The sequence below is a fragment of the Rhea pennata genome, chromosome 4 (genome assembly GCF_028389875.1).
Source record: "Rhea pennata isolate bPtePen1 chromosome 4, bPtePen1.pri, whole genome shotgun sequence".
Lineage (NCBI taxonomy): Eukaryota > Metazoa > Chordata > Aves > Rheiformes > Rheidae > Rhea > Rhea pennata.
The window spans coordinates 54,189,325-54,203,891 of NC_084666.1; the positions used below are offsets into that span (position 1 = coordinate 54,189,325).

The 14,567-nt window shown below is 35.9% G+C and overlaps 1 long non-coding RNA gene across 1 annotated transcript in view; it reads right to left on the reverse strand.

Annotated features, from left to right (window-relative positions):
- Nucleotides 1–6,960: 6,960 nt before the first annotated feature.
- LOC134140326 (uncharacterized) overlaps nucleotides 6,961–14,567 on the reverse strand; it is a 158,559-nt gene continuing 150,952 nt past the window's right edge. The window contains exon 3 of the long non-coding RNA XR_009958386.1: nucleotides 6,961–7,087. This is a non-coding gene — a long non-coding RNA (uncharacterized LOC134140326). The remainder of the gene's footprint in view (nucleotides 7,088–14,567) is intronic.

The following is a 14,567-nucleotide window of genomic DNA, read 5'->3' on the forward strand; positions in this document are numbered from 1 at the left end:
CATTTTTAAAACAGGGTCATCCAGCTGTATGATATGTCTATTACATGGTGCATGATTTCATCACTATTATTTTGCAAATAAACAACAACAAAAAAAAACAAATAGACACAAAATTTGAGCAAGTGAAGATCAGAAAACAAAATCAGGAGTGAAATAGTATCTTTTCATGTAATTTAGTCTCAGCTCTTACTCTTTGCTCTTCTCTGGAAGGGACCTTCATCAGCATTAGAAAATTCACAGAATCACAGAATGGTTAAGATTGGAAGGGACCTCTAGAAACCATGTAATCCAACTCCCTTGCTCCACAGGGTCACCTACAGCACATTCTGATAGACCTTCCTGTATTTCAGTTTGTGAAACTCTTGTCATGAAAATTCATTGCCTCTTGTCATGAAAATTCATAGCAGTTAAGTTGCTGATAAAGGAATCAAATATTTACAGTTTCTTAGATTTAAAAAATGTAATTTCATTAAAAAGTCTATTTCATTTAAATATATCTTTTTAAGTTTTTCTTTTTTTAATTCAGCAATTTGAAACTAAGTATTTAAGTTTCAACAGCTACTAGATTATTATTCATGTAATTTTGGACAGTACCTTTTCAAATATTAGGTTCCTTTTTATTGCCATATTTAAATGTTCTCCAAAAGCAGGGCCAGTGATAAGCAGTAGAACTATGATAAATTTGTGTCATTCAGGCAAATAAGAGGAGAGAAATGTTTGGCTGAGGAATTCCTGAATCCCACCTATTGCTCTTCTATTGTGACACTGAACTGGGGTCATACAATTCTCTACATATATAATGTCCATTTCTATACTTCAAATCTGTTATTTCTTATCAGACTGACTCCTTATGCTCAAATTTACTCTGAAGAAGCAGAAATTGCATTTAGAAAACAGGATTTCCTTTCCTTTATTTCTGTGCTCAGCACTCACTATCTTCATTCAACATGTAACATCATTTTGACACAATGCAGTTAGATAATACTGTAAGGTCTAATGCAATAAAAGCTATCCAGCACACACATACAGAAGGAAAAAGTTTATCGTTACATAAAAATTGTGCTGTTTTCATTGGCTGCAGTTCAATTTCAAACTATTCACCAAACTTTAGTAATCTCTCTCAGATCCCAGCTCTGCAGGTGGCTGCTTACTTTTGAGTATCATAAAAGCATATAATTTTCTTGCTTACCATTTCATTTGTTTAGAATAATTTGTTAAAGTGGCATTTTAGTACAAAACCTATTACTTTTGTGGAAGAGGAATTTTTTTTTTTTTTTTTTTAAACAATAAGAAGCTGTGTTCCTAAGTAGGATGCAAGATGTCCTCACTGTAACAGTGCAGGTCTTCTATAATGTACTGATTGCTCTGGAAGTGTATATAAGGCACTCAAGAAACATTCTTTGGAGGAACTGTTCTTTTTTTTTTTTTTTTTTTTTTAAGTTATGTAATCTTTAAGGAAAATACAAAGAAAAAGTATTGGATACCTTCCTCTGCCCCAGTCATTCAAAATATGCCTTTAAGGGCTTTTTTGGATTTGGACTACAATGAATAGATGATGTCTGGATACACTTCCTTTTTTTGGAGAGATTTGTTGTTGTTGTTTTTAAACACCTGAGGAGAGATGATTTAGAGTCATCTCTTTATTCTGAGCTCTGCCCCCTGATATAACTTATTTGTAATAGTCTCAGAAGTTAATAGCATTCTTAAAAACTATTTTGGAAAACCATTGTGATAGCAATGCAAAAATTTGCTCACTGTGGCAATGTGCAATCCTTTGTTGAATTAGAATTAGTGTTTGAATGCAGAAGTGAAAAAACAGCATCACTTCAGAAAGAAATATATTTTTTCTTTACTTTTTCTGGTTTTTGATTTTTTTTTTTTTTATTTTTGAGGGGGATCAAAGTGGTTAATGCATTGAGGGATTTACGTAATGCAAAAGAAAAGGAAATACCATGTTAGTTGGCTATAATCTTCATTTTTTGGGGAATGAGGTACTAAAAATAATACAACTGAAGAGATGGGAAGAGATTTACTAGTGCAGGTAGAGGGAATGGAAGAGGAGAGCACAAGGGAAACAGTAGTGTAGGCTCCAGGTTAGGAGATGACAATTTGTGAAGAAAAATAATCACAGCCCTTGTGTTTGAAAACAAAGTAATTAAATCAAATAATGTCTCTGAACTGTATTTTCATACTGTAGAATGAAGTTTCCTGCAACTAGCATAGAAGAATGGTAACAAATTTATCACATAATGAATTTTGTTACTTGGTGAGAAATAGAGAAAAATGAACAGTGATTGAGCACCACCTTAATGTAGTGTATTTGTCACCCTGTATGAATTAAAAAGCTAGAGGGAAACTGTGCCATCTGTGTTTTGATTCATGATGTTGTTGGCTGTGTTAGAACCATTAATGATGAAATCTGGTGAACTTCTGAATCTGGCAGAGCTAGTTGGGGTATTTTCAATAAGGAGCATCTCTAAAGTAAATTTAGAGGTTCAGTAATTTCAACATAATCTTAGACCACCGAGACTGCATCCTTTGGTCAGCACCACCTAACAGCAGCAATACTAACATTATTTATGTATGCAGCTAGGTTTTTATTTTTATAGCTGAAGTCAGAGCCTGCAATGTTGCTGGTGATAATGTACTACCATTTTTTTATCTATGGAAATGGAAGGAAAATCTCATAGACTTAATAGGAAATATTATGGTAATCCCCATATATCAGTTAAGATAACTGTATTTCAGCAGGGCATAAATTGCCATGGGCTTCTTTCTTATTCAGAAAACACTGAGACTTAAAAGCAAATGCAGATATCCGTTTCTCTTTTTTTGGAGTTCGTCAACATAGTGTAATTGTTGACTCAACAAGCAAAGAGGAAGAAGATATATGTGGGTCACAGGGAGTTCAGAACAACTGAAAGATACTGCCGTGAAGCATCGCAAGTGGGATTGTCCAAATTGTGATAATGGGAGCTGTCTGGTGTGACTCCTTTGGTCATGCAGAAAAAACTAAGGGAAAAAGCTAACTGAGAATTATAATCCTTCACGGACAAGAGATGGGGCATGGGTTTTCTTTTGTATTCACTGTATTAAAAGGAAGTGGAAAATCTGTCCACATTCAGAGATAAATTTCATACCAATAATAAAATAGCTGATTTTTATGCTACTTCAGCAATATAGAGACACATACACATATGAAGTATATTATTACATGTATATTCATTGCTTCACTACAGGGTTGGAAATGCCTTATTTTAGCAAGCAAGAATGTTGGAGTGCAATATGACTGCAATTCAGAGTTCCTGAAGACCCTTTTCCCATATGAGAATTATCATTTGCTTTGCCACAGTGCCCTTCAGTCCTAGTCGTGGCTGAAGGCCACCCTGGGCTGCATACCATGCAAATTTCCGAACAAAGACGTGTTTGCTGCTCTGCCATATTTATCCTTTAAATGCAAGCCAGAAGAAAACAGATCAGCCTGGAAATACATGGGGAAAGTCCAAGGAAACAATGGATAACATGTAGTTTCAGGTGCTGAGAAGATGCATGGGAATCAACTGAGACTAAGCAGGGGGTCAGAGAGGCAGCGCCAGCTAGAGTGGACCGCTCTGGTCCCAGCACTGCATTCAAAAGCACAGCTAGAAGCAAGACCAGCCTGGTAGTTTTATCAGACCTCTGTAATCTATTTCCTTGTAATTTTGTACCTCTCACACATTCTCCCCACCGTCCCGACAAATCCCAACCCTTCTGAAGCAAGGAGCTAACCGTTCTGGTGCTCACATTCAGCTGTGCAGAGCAGAACAGTGTGTGGGCAGGGTTAAGCTGGGAGTTGCCATGGAAACCTTATGCACTGCTTTTATTATCTGTCTCAGCTCTGGTACAAGGCTGCTGCAGTTTGCTCCAACTTCACCAACTGGTAACAGCTGCAAGTGTTTACCCATGGCATTTTCACTTGTTATTCTTTTCAATATTTGCTTCATTTTGCTAGAAACTACAGTAAAAAACTTTCACTCATAAAAAAGGAAGAACAATGTCATATAAAAAACCCCACAAATGTTAAGTGTAAACTTTGTAAGACCTGAGCCTGTTCTTAAGAAAACAAATTCTTAAGCAGTTCTCTCTCTCTTTTTCCTTTTTTTATTTTATTTTTTTTTTCCCTAAGTACTAAGTAGCAAGCTGATATGCAAACTACTTCATGGTATTTTAGTTATCACCCTTTGTTTCCTTCATTTTATAATATAGCCTAACCAGTGTTACATACAAAGAAGAAATCAGAGTTACTCCACATTAATCTCCCTTTTGTTAAAGTTTTTAGATCAGCTTTAGGCCCTGTTGAAAGCTAACTTAGATTGCTCACAGGAGAAAAACAAATATGATAGGAGAGATTGATGGATATTGAAGAAGTCATCACAAAATGTAGCATTTTGTTTTGCTAAATATTATAAAATTGATGTAAGGAATGTATCCTTGAAATATGCCTGATGTTTTACATCTGTACATATACAAATATGTAACCTAGTTAGATTATATATACCATATATATTATATATGATAAAATCTACAGAAACAGTAAATGAACTTATAAAAAAGCAAAAATATTTTGATTACCTGTTTGAAATCAATTAAGAATCAGCTTCCTTAAAGTCCCAGGGTTTTCACATTTGTTTATGTGATTTTCACTCCTGAATATTTTCGTTTTTTTCTCACTTCTTGGCTCTTGTTCCTTCTCCTTGTCTTTTTGGTGGGCTTGAAAGGAGCCATTTGTTTAACATGGTTTATATTTCAAGTACTGTCAAGCATGACTGAATAATACTTGGCTGATTTCACAGGTTTCAGTTTTACAGCTGTAATGTTTAAGTCATTTGTTGACTCCATATGTTTGTACCCAAATAGCAATCCAAGATGTCTTATACACAGCACACATTTGTTGGCCTGCACAGAAGAGATGACAGTGGCAACAGCAAACTGAGTTATGTGAAGAAGAAATGATAGTTTATTCCAAAATTTCCGCCTTGAAAATGAAGTTAGACATCATCAGCAAATCATATTTGTTGCTGAACTGAGTTGTTTCTGCTTCCAGGCAGTCACTTTAAAACCGAAGATGGTAACACAGACAAAAGGAAAACTGGTCTGAGTGGCTTTTTTACAAAGCAAACTTAATAGAACTGATTTTCAGCCTCCTATTTATGCAGAACTTAGTGCATCATTTAAGAGATGATTCTGGTAAGAACATACGTACAACATATTTTAACATCATTTTCAAAGTTGAAACAAGATATGATTTTATGTGTCAGCCTTAATGTGCAGAATCTGCGTGAGGCCACTGATGATATATGCTTTAAAGCAGTTCCATGTATTCTTATGTGCAATTTCCATTTTATTCATTCTCAAGAAGTATATTGCTGTTTGATGCAACCTTTTCTAGAAATGCCATTAAGTTAATGAGTCACTACTTTTGTCTGGATTGCTCCAGATAGAGTACAGATTGACAGTTCTGAGAGGGTATCAGTAGAGAGTATTCTGAAAAGACAGCAGTGACTGTCCATGAGCGAGAAATATACTGTTAATGCTTCTCAGTTGGCAGTCCCCAAATTGTGTTCCACAAGTAACTGGTAGTCAGCAAAGTATTTGCAGCTGGTAGGTGGAGAGCTGGTGGAACAAGCGGTGCCGACTCTGTGCCTGATTTCCAGCTGAGAGAAGCAGAACAGATGGCTGGGAAGGGAGACAGGGGGAAGAACAAACATCCACTGAGTAATGAACACTCTTTTGACTCTAAATGTGCACATCTATCTAGTAGGTCAGGATTCCAGCCTCATATTGGTTTTCTAGATAAGACTGGAAGAATAAAAGTAATTTAAAAAATAGATGTAACACCATTCGTAACAAAACAAAAAGAATAAAACGAACTATTGCTTTTCTATTTCCATGTAAGCATTAGTTTTAACTGCAAGTAGATTATTCTGTGATTGAGAATGGGTGGGAGAATGCATGGGAGAATGGTTCATGTGACACGGATGGTACCTCACGATTTGTTTACCATCCCACTCTTTCTACTGTGACAGAATACACAGCAGATGACAGGGCTGCCACTCTGCATGAAGAGCCTTCTTCCTTTTGAACGGATATTTCTCTTCTCTGTGGAACAAAATGCATTTAATACAGAGCTATGTGAGCTAACCCACAATTAAATTAGGCAGCTGCAGGTATCACCATCTTCTGCTTGTGCTAGTTCTCTCAGCTTTAAGCTGGAACTGGTGATTACCTACGTTTTCATTCCTCCTGCCCCAGCTTGGTAAATTTGCTCATTAATGTCTAAAAGAATAGGTTTTCCAAAATTTTCAGTCATGTCATATTTTACAGAGGCCATGATGTCTTTACTTTCTCTGTTCCTTCTGTACCATCTCTGTAAATCATAACAAACTTGAGCTAGGAAAAACAAAGGTGTAGATTTTGCAAAGACCATTGATCTGCCTGAATAGATGCGGCATTTTCTCTGTCCACCTGCAGAGCTGTGTAGGTCTGACATTGCCATTATTTCAGCTATGTGGGATCTGAAGAGCACCAGTGTTACTGTTGTACAGATGTTACTTTTGCCTGAAAGCAGTATAGCCACATTTAAACATTACTGCACCAATGCTAAGCTCAACCTTGCAGAAGGACTTTATAGCTTGGGTATAGCAGGCTGAGCTGATGACAGTTTATAGCCACCAACACTGTGTTCCTCTGTATGAGAAAGACATATACACCCTATAAAGTGTAACCAAAGACTTCTGTGCAGGGCTAATCTCTAACATTATTTAGACAATGAATAATTACCGTGGCTACAACATAATTTCACCCTTCTGGAGAGCATTAGGAAAACATTGAATGCATAAAAAGAATGTAATTTCTAATGCCCTCAGCTTTACTGAATGCAGCTTGTCTACAGGCAATATCTTGCATCTACCTTACCATAAAAAACAAACTGTGACGTATTCTGGTGCAAGCCAATAGGCAGTGCCACTGTCTGCATTCGACATACTGCTCCAGCTTCAGAACTCCAAGAATACGGTGAATCAGAAACACAACTCAGCAGTGCTTAACTCTATCAAAAGAAGAAAGGAAATGATTCAGATTAATCCACTGAACTGTTTGTCCCTGTCTTGCACAAATTGGAGGTATAACATTCTTCCAGGAACTTCAGTCCACCATATGCTGTCAGATATCAAATTTGTCGTCACTGTTATCATTGATTTTTCTAGCAGTGAGTCAAGTGAGTATAATCTTGAATTGCTATTTATTGGGTAAGGTGTGTTTGCCAGTGAGCCTATATAACTGTACTCTCAGGCATTTTGCTTATTTGTTATTAGTGGGTCCAAAGGCGGTATCAATATATAGACGATGGAGACAATAACGCTTACTCACACATTCTGAGCTGTAAAAGCCAGCCGTACAATCTTCAGAATCTTTTCTTGGAAAATTTTGCAATAATTTGATACATATACACATATAACTTCTTTCCTGTGCAGAGTTCTATTCTGCAGATGGGAAATAGATGGAGAGGAATATGAAACAATTCCATCACAAATATCATAGCTGATGACAGCCAGCCCTTGTGGTCATCACTGGCATCTGGTACTGCGAGGGTCTTTACCAGCATTCATTCTGAACACTGCCTCCTCTCTTCTTAACATTCCCACATACTGGGTTGGGGGACAGGGAGAAGGTAAGACAAAAAACTTAGATTTGATGTAGAGTGCTTGTTTACTGCAGAGATTTCCCTTTGTGAAAGACATTTTCAGTAGGCTTTTGTGAAAAGTATTTTCAGCTGAGACTAGATTGCTTGAACAGTTGTATAGAAGCGTATGTATGGACAGTCCTTTGTAGATACGGTAACACAATTCCATTACATGCCCAGTCTCCACCCTTTTATCTAAATGTTAGGATAAACTTGATTTTGGAAGTTTATTAGATAAAACACTCAGCTGTACTGAGATTTTAAAAGTTGCATATTTGCTTTTCTCTCTTTCCTTAGGGTGTGATGAAAAAATCATAGAAACCTAAGATTTTAATCTCCAAGTGGTTATCCTGATAACTAATAAATCTAACCTTTCCAGGCAGACATATGAAGTTAAGGGGACTAATTGATCATGTTGGCACAAAGGTGTTGTTCATTCTGCAAAGGCCAAGTTAATCCACATTGATGTGATTCAAATTAACCTTAATCAGCTACTAGGCTGACTGTGATTTCATTACTGGATATGCTACAATTAGACATCTCCTGTCTTTAAATGCCCCTCAGCTTTATTGCAGTGATTTTTTTTTAATAATAAACATCCATTTACACATCAGATGCTATTAATGTAATTGGCTTTAAGATTGACTTTTTTGTGTAGTCACTTTTTGGTTCTGTTTATTCTGAAAAGGTCAAGTAATACAGATTGATGTGATCTAAATTAACCTCAAACAGTTACTTCTCGAAATGATATGTTGTCTTGAAGGGAAAGGATCAGACAGTTCTCTTTTTCTTTTTTCTTCTTCTTTTTTTTTAATTTATTTATTTATTTTTGGTTTTTTGGTGTTCCAGATGCATAAATCATACGCATTTCATTCCTGGAGGCAGGTGCAAAATACTTACAACCCTATAAATTATCCTCATAATAGAATTCCAAACTAGTTGACTGTTCATTAGAAAACTTTATTTTTCCCATTGAAGCAATCTGAGTATGCCACACACCATTCAAAAGATGTACTTTTCAAAAATGGGTTTTACTTTGCAACTCTATCCTGATCCAAAGCCTACAGACAGAAAGATCATCTTTTCCAAAGCTTTCTTCTCTTGGATTTCATTCCTCAGGCAGACAGCCCGAACACAATTTTTCAACTGCAAATGCACAAGCAGCATGTTTGGTTTTGGCACTGAACAAGTGAAGCAGGCTCTCTCATTTTATCTGGTTTCTTGTGGAAAACAGGTGCAATTACCTTACCCCTCTCCTCCTTCAATTATCTCAAGCTAAGAGTAATACCTCTTAACTGAGGCTTGATGAAATGGAAGCATACCAAGAGTGAAACACTCAAGGAGTGCCTTAGGAAACCCGAGATAAAAATCATTAGCTTTTCTCTGGAGGGGGGGAATTAAATGGGGAAGGTGAGTGCAATAACAGTAACCAGCTCTTCCCTTCTCTGCCATGTATAATCTCTAAAAAGAGTTTACTCCCCCAAAGGCAGAAGGAGGCAAGGAGGGGACATCTGGGAAAATCCCTGCTGGAGCCAGGCTGCAGCTCTGGGAGAGAAGCTCCCTCCTCACAGAAGAGGAAACCTCAGGCACCCCAGCGGCTCAGCGATGAAACACCAGGGAAGACAAGTAGGGGAAGGGAGCAGTGCCAAACTGTCCTCCTGTCCTAGATAACAAAACGTCTCTCCACTGCTCTGCACTCAGGCAGGTTAATCTAGACACAGATATATGGAAATACAAGCTGACATAGAGAACAACCACAACTGTCACATCATTTATTGATCAGAATAAATGTTTAATTTTGCATTTAGTTGAAGACTGCACTGTAATCAATAATTAATTTGCCAGTTGTGGTTATTTTACATGTCCAGTCACCTTTCTACATGCAAAATAACCAGAACAAGCATATTATTAATTGATTAAATCCTGAACCTGAAAAATATACTGCAGTATGTTAGCTTTGCCAGTATTTGTATGAGTTCAGAGCTATTATGCTCTCTGATGACATCTCTTCACGTATCAGACCCCTTGTTTTATTCTGTTCTGCTGAGATCTTCAAATTTGAAACTCGGCTCTGGGGAACAGTACACAAGGATAATGTTCTCTGGCCAGAAGCAAATAAAAGGAATATCTTTAATCCTGTAGAATCCTCTAAAACAAACCAGACTGACTATGAAGAGAAATAAATATACAGAGAGAAAGGCAACTGGTTCTGATAGTGCTCCTAAAAACGAAAAATGGTTACTGGATCTCCATAGCTGTGGGAAAGCCAGTCTCTTTCCCTAAATAATGCAACACCTTAAATACAGAATTGTAAGAAGCTGCACTTACTCTGGGAGATTTGGGGAGCTTTGGGGCTGTTATCTCTGTTATGTTACTGTTATCTCTGTAATGTTTACAGAAAACTGAGGTTGCTCTTTTAATTAACCTTGAAAGAAAAAATAGATAAAATCTCCGAATAATTCTTTAGAAAGTTTCAGAATAAATAGTCCTGAACATTATTCAGGATATATTTGGTCCTTACATTTTGAAACACAATGGGATTACCTCTTTTCTGTATCCTATTTGTCACTGCATTTCTTCTAGTATGCAAAATGTGTAGGGTTTTATTCATTTTTATTCATTCTATATGGAACGGAAAGGGCTAAGACAGGCTTTGGTGAACTCCCATCCACTGTACATCTAGGGACAAACCTATCTTTCCTGGGATATCAGTTATATCTAGGCTCATCATATAAGAAGTGTTACAGAGAATAAGGCTAACTGCCATCAGTAAATTGACTCCTTAAGCAACTAATTGCATACAACAAACATTACTTAAAATTAACACACTATGTGTGACATAAACACTGCGACTAATCATGCAAACAGTTATAGTCAATGCCAATTATAGTGTAGGTTAGTAAGTACAGTTACGATTTCTATTTATGGCAAGAGAAATAATATCATGAGTACATATGAGAGACTACATGCAGATGGTGAAAAGATTATGTTTGACATAAACTCAGAAAAAGGATAAATTAAAATGAATGTCTGTAAAAACAAACCACAGGAAGTAATACTGCGATACTAAAAATGAGCTTAAAGATGCAGTTAAAAGACTGACCTGCTCTTTCACTTAATGTCAAACTAAATCTGACCTGACTATGAAAAAGTTTAAGTAGCTTTATTTATGTAAGCATAAGCGGGTGTAAATATATGTATGTTGCTATTATACAACTGCAGCATTTTTCAATTTGGCTGGAAATAGTATAAAGCATTATTGGGCTTTTGGCATACACGCCTTTGGGTGTGCCTGAAGAGATGAAATACTAGCACTCATACAGAGTGAAATGCTTCAAAATGGCTTTAATAAAGTTTAGAATGCATTTGGCAGAAAACAAACCTGAATCCTTGGTATAGGTGAATGACTTCAGAAATATGCAGATTCACCCTAAGTAGATTTATGACTTCTTATTCATTAGAATACTATCAAGTGTGATTTTTGCATCTAGAAATGTTACCATGTCGACCTAGGCTCTTATTCCATTACGAATGGAGATTAATTTAACACCAATTTATAAGCAACAAGATATGTAGTGTCAGTTATCACGCTACTACTCATTCCTTGCATCTGTCATTCTAGATTGTCATTTGCAGACATTTATTTCTACAAAAGCATAAAATGATACCAAAATAGTTTGTTGTTACAAAACAATAAACCATACTTTGCTGTTATTATTCTGGTTCTCTAAACAAGATTCAGTAAAACTTAAATGAGTATGTCAATGACTGTTGTCAGTGGTTTGTTGTTATATTTTGTTTTATGATAGTGAATGTAAATTTATCAAAATCAGCCCTGAATAGTCTATGCTATTTTCTTAGCTCTTCTCTGCTGGCCTTTTCACCATCTTGCTCAATTGCACTTCAAAAGGGCCAAATACAAGGACGTTTTTAGTTTCACATTAAAATCTCCCAATTTAGCATCCTAGGTGAAAGAAAACCATGAAGGAAGCTAAGCTACCTTTGGAACATAACAGCTATAATGCAGATGAAACCTGGTGTTTTTCTTTGAAGAGAAGCTACCTGCTAAGAGCTCGTGACCATGGGTGTTCAAAACTCAGCAGAAAGCACAGTTTATCTCCCTTCCTGGTCATTCTGTACTCAACAAGCTCCTGGGATGCTTTTGAATAATGTTTCATATTTAAATCTAAATTAGAAAACAGAAATCAGCCTTTGTAGAGACTATAAACTAGATTGTCATAACAACAAATTGACAGAAATTCACATTCTGTTCAAGCACCAAGATCACTGACAGATTTCACAAGGATTTCTTCTAAAAATTTGTCCTATGCGACCTAGCCCATTATTCTAAGGTGTACAGGAAAAAAAGGAAGGTGAATTATCATTAATTTTGGCTAAAAGAAATCTATTTCTGCTCTGCAGTTTCTTCCTTGGCTTATTGCCACCCCTCTTCAGTTTTTCAGGATGACAGGGGTTTTTAAATAAGATAACTAGATTAAATGTCTTGTATCCCCCTTCAGCTAGTGGAATATTGGAACATTGGAACATCATATTTTAAACTATTAATTATTAAGTGACATTATAAGCATCAGGTATCAGACAGAAGGCTGTGACTAGTCAGAAAAATGGGAAACTGTGTATTTCTTTTTTAATATGTATTAGGTAATAAGTACATATGACACTTCATGGAATACTTCTTATCCTATGAGATACTTCAACCTGCTTATCTTTCAGTATTCCTGGAATAAGGCAGAAAGAAGACTGGGACCACAGAGAAAAATTAATAAGGTGTTCAGTAAGGATTAAAAAAAAGATAAAAAACTTTTCACACACAAGTATTATCTACATGGCTGAGAAGCGAGAACTACTTCTAAAGCACCAAGACTGGAAAAAATGGATCCACAGATACAACAGGTGAATGACTTTGTATGAATGACATTAAGTCACTGCAGTAAAAATGCTGCCACCAGCTCTAAGACAGGATATTATTAGTCAATGTCTTAAGTAAGTATTTTTGAACTAAGAGAAAAAGTAACAGACAAATGTCAGGAATAGCAAAAGATATTTTGGATTCCCTAATGTTTATATCTAACAGCTTTCAGAAAATCGGGAAAATTACAAAGATCTAGAGGACTACTGATCTTTGAATATTTAAGAAGACTACAAAGAATAACTAGGAACAATAGACTGGTCAGCCTGATCTTTGTTCACAGGTAAAAATCATTATGGATTAGAGATTGTAAGTATAAGTGCTGCCCATCAGCTTGGCTTCAAAGAAGATAGATACTGTCATTCTGTTCTCTTTGAGGGGATTATGGATCCAAAAGTTAACGGAATTGTGTTGGCATAGTATACTGAGCTTTTCCCAAGGCATTTTGTTTAATGTTTATGAAGCACTTTACAGAAAAAAACTACCTTCATGAATAAGTAATAATAAGCAAAGATTTAACTCAAAATTCACAGAATAAGTTAAAAGGGATCAACTGCTATCATTATCAACAGAGCTATTAATATTTGAGACTTTTAGTGAACAAACCTTTTGGCAAACATTATTTTCTGTCGTGATCTTCAAGATACAAAACCTTGTTGCTAAAGCCTGAGAAACACATTGATAGGATATGAGCCTTGCAGAAGGACGGCTTAAGTGATCTAGGGGTTCCTTCTGATAGCAACCTTTACAAAATCTATGAAAAACAAGTTTGTCTGAATAAGATCTATGAAACACACATTTAAGAGAAAAACCCATTTTTGCCAAAAAACACATGAAAATGGAATGCAGGTATCTGCTGCTGCTTTGCTGGTATTAGACCAGTCATACATTATAGACAGCAAGAATTGATAAAGAACTCCATAAACCTTTGGCATTCACTAGTTTGAATCTGAAAAAATTCTTAGAACTTGCCAAATACTTTATTTTAAGAATAACAGGCTGGAAACCTGAGAAACTAACGAGGGCCCCATAAGTGGATCATCTGAAATATGTATGTTTGCTTTTGGGTCTTTTAGAGAAGAAACTTATATAACCCACTATCACAACTTCATGACGGGTTTGACTGAATTAGTCTTCTTCTATCAAACACCAGTCATTAGTAATGGCAAAAAGGCTTATTACACATTTTGCTAACCTCTGAGACAAGCTAAATCCAACATTGTCACTTTTAACTTTAGAAAAGGAAATGAAATGGCTTAAAGCCTCACACTCTATAAGTCATACTAGATATAAACTCTCTGAGGAGTCTTGATGACGTTTGCCTTCCCAATCTCATGTCCTTGGGCATACTATCTAATTTTAAATATAAGCCCATTGCAAAAGCAGCTTTCAAGATTTAAAGCATGATTTACAAAGCAGTTGTGAAATATGTGTGTACATATACATATGAAATATATGTAGGTAGGCATGCATTATACATATATATAAATATATATGCATATATGTATATATATATAAAGTAAAATATATATAGGAGTTCTAATAGAAGGACTACAGTCTACTTTTTCCACTGCTGCCACCCTTGATTTCCTATGATCAAAATATCATTGTACAGCCAAAGTCTGCTTTTTAAATAGAATGATCAAGTAAAGAAAAGACCAAGTATTTCATAATATATTTTATGTATCTTATGTGCTGATCCACATCTATGAATGATATCTGTGATCTCTAGGCATCTGGTAATGGCTGTCCTCAATACGCTTATGTTAACCTTTTGGTCAACATTTTAAGTAGCTTAAAGATACGGCTCAAACTGCAAATCTGACCACTATTAACTTACCCATTTACTTAATAAGAAACCCTCATATACTTAGATGACTAGAGTCACAAGGTTCAAATGAAACCTAAATCAAATAC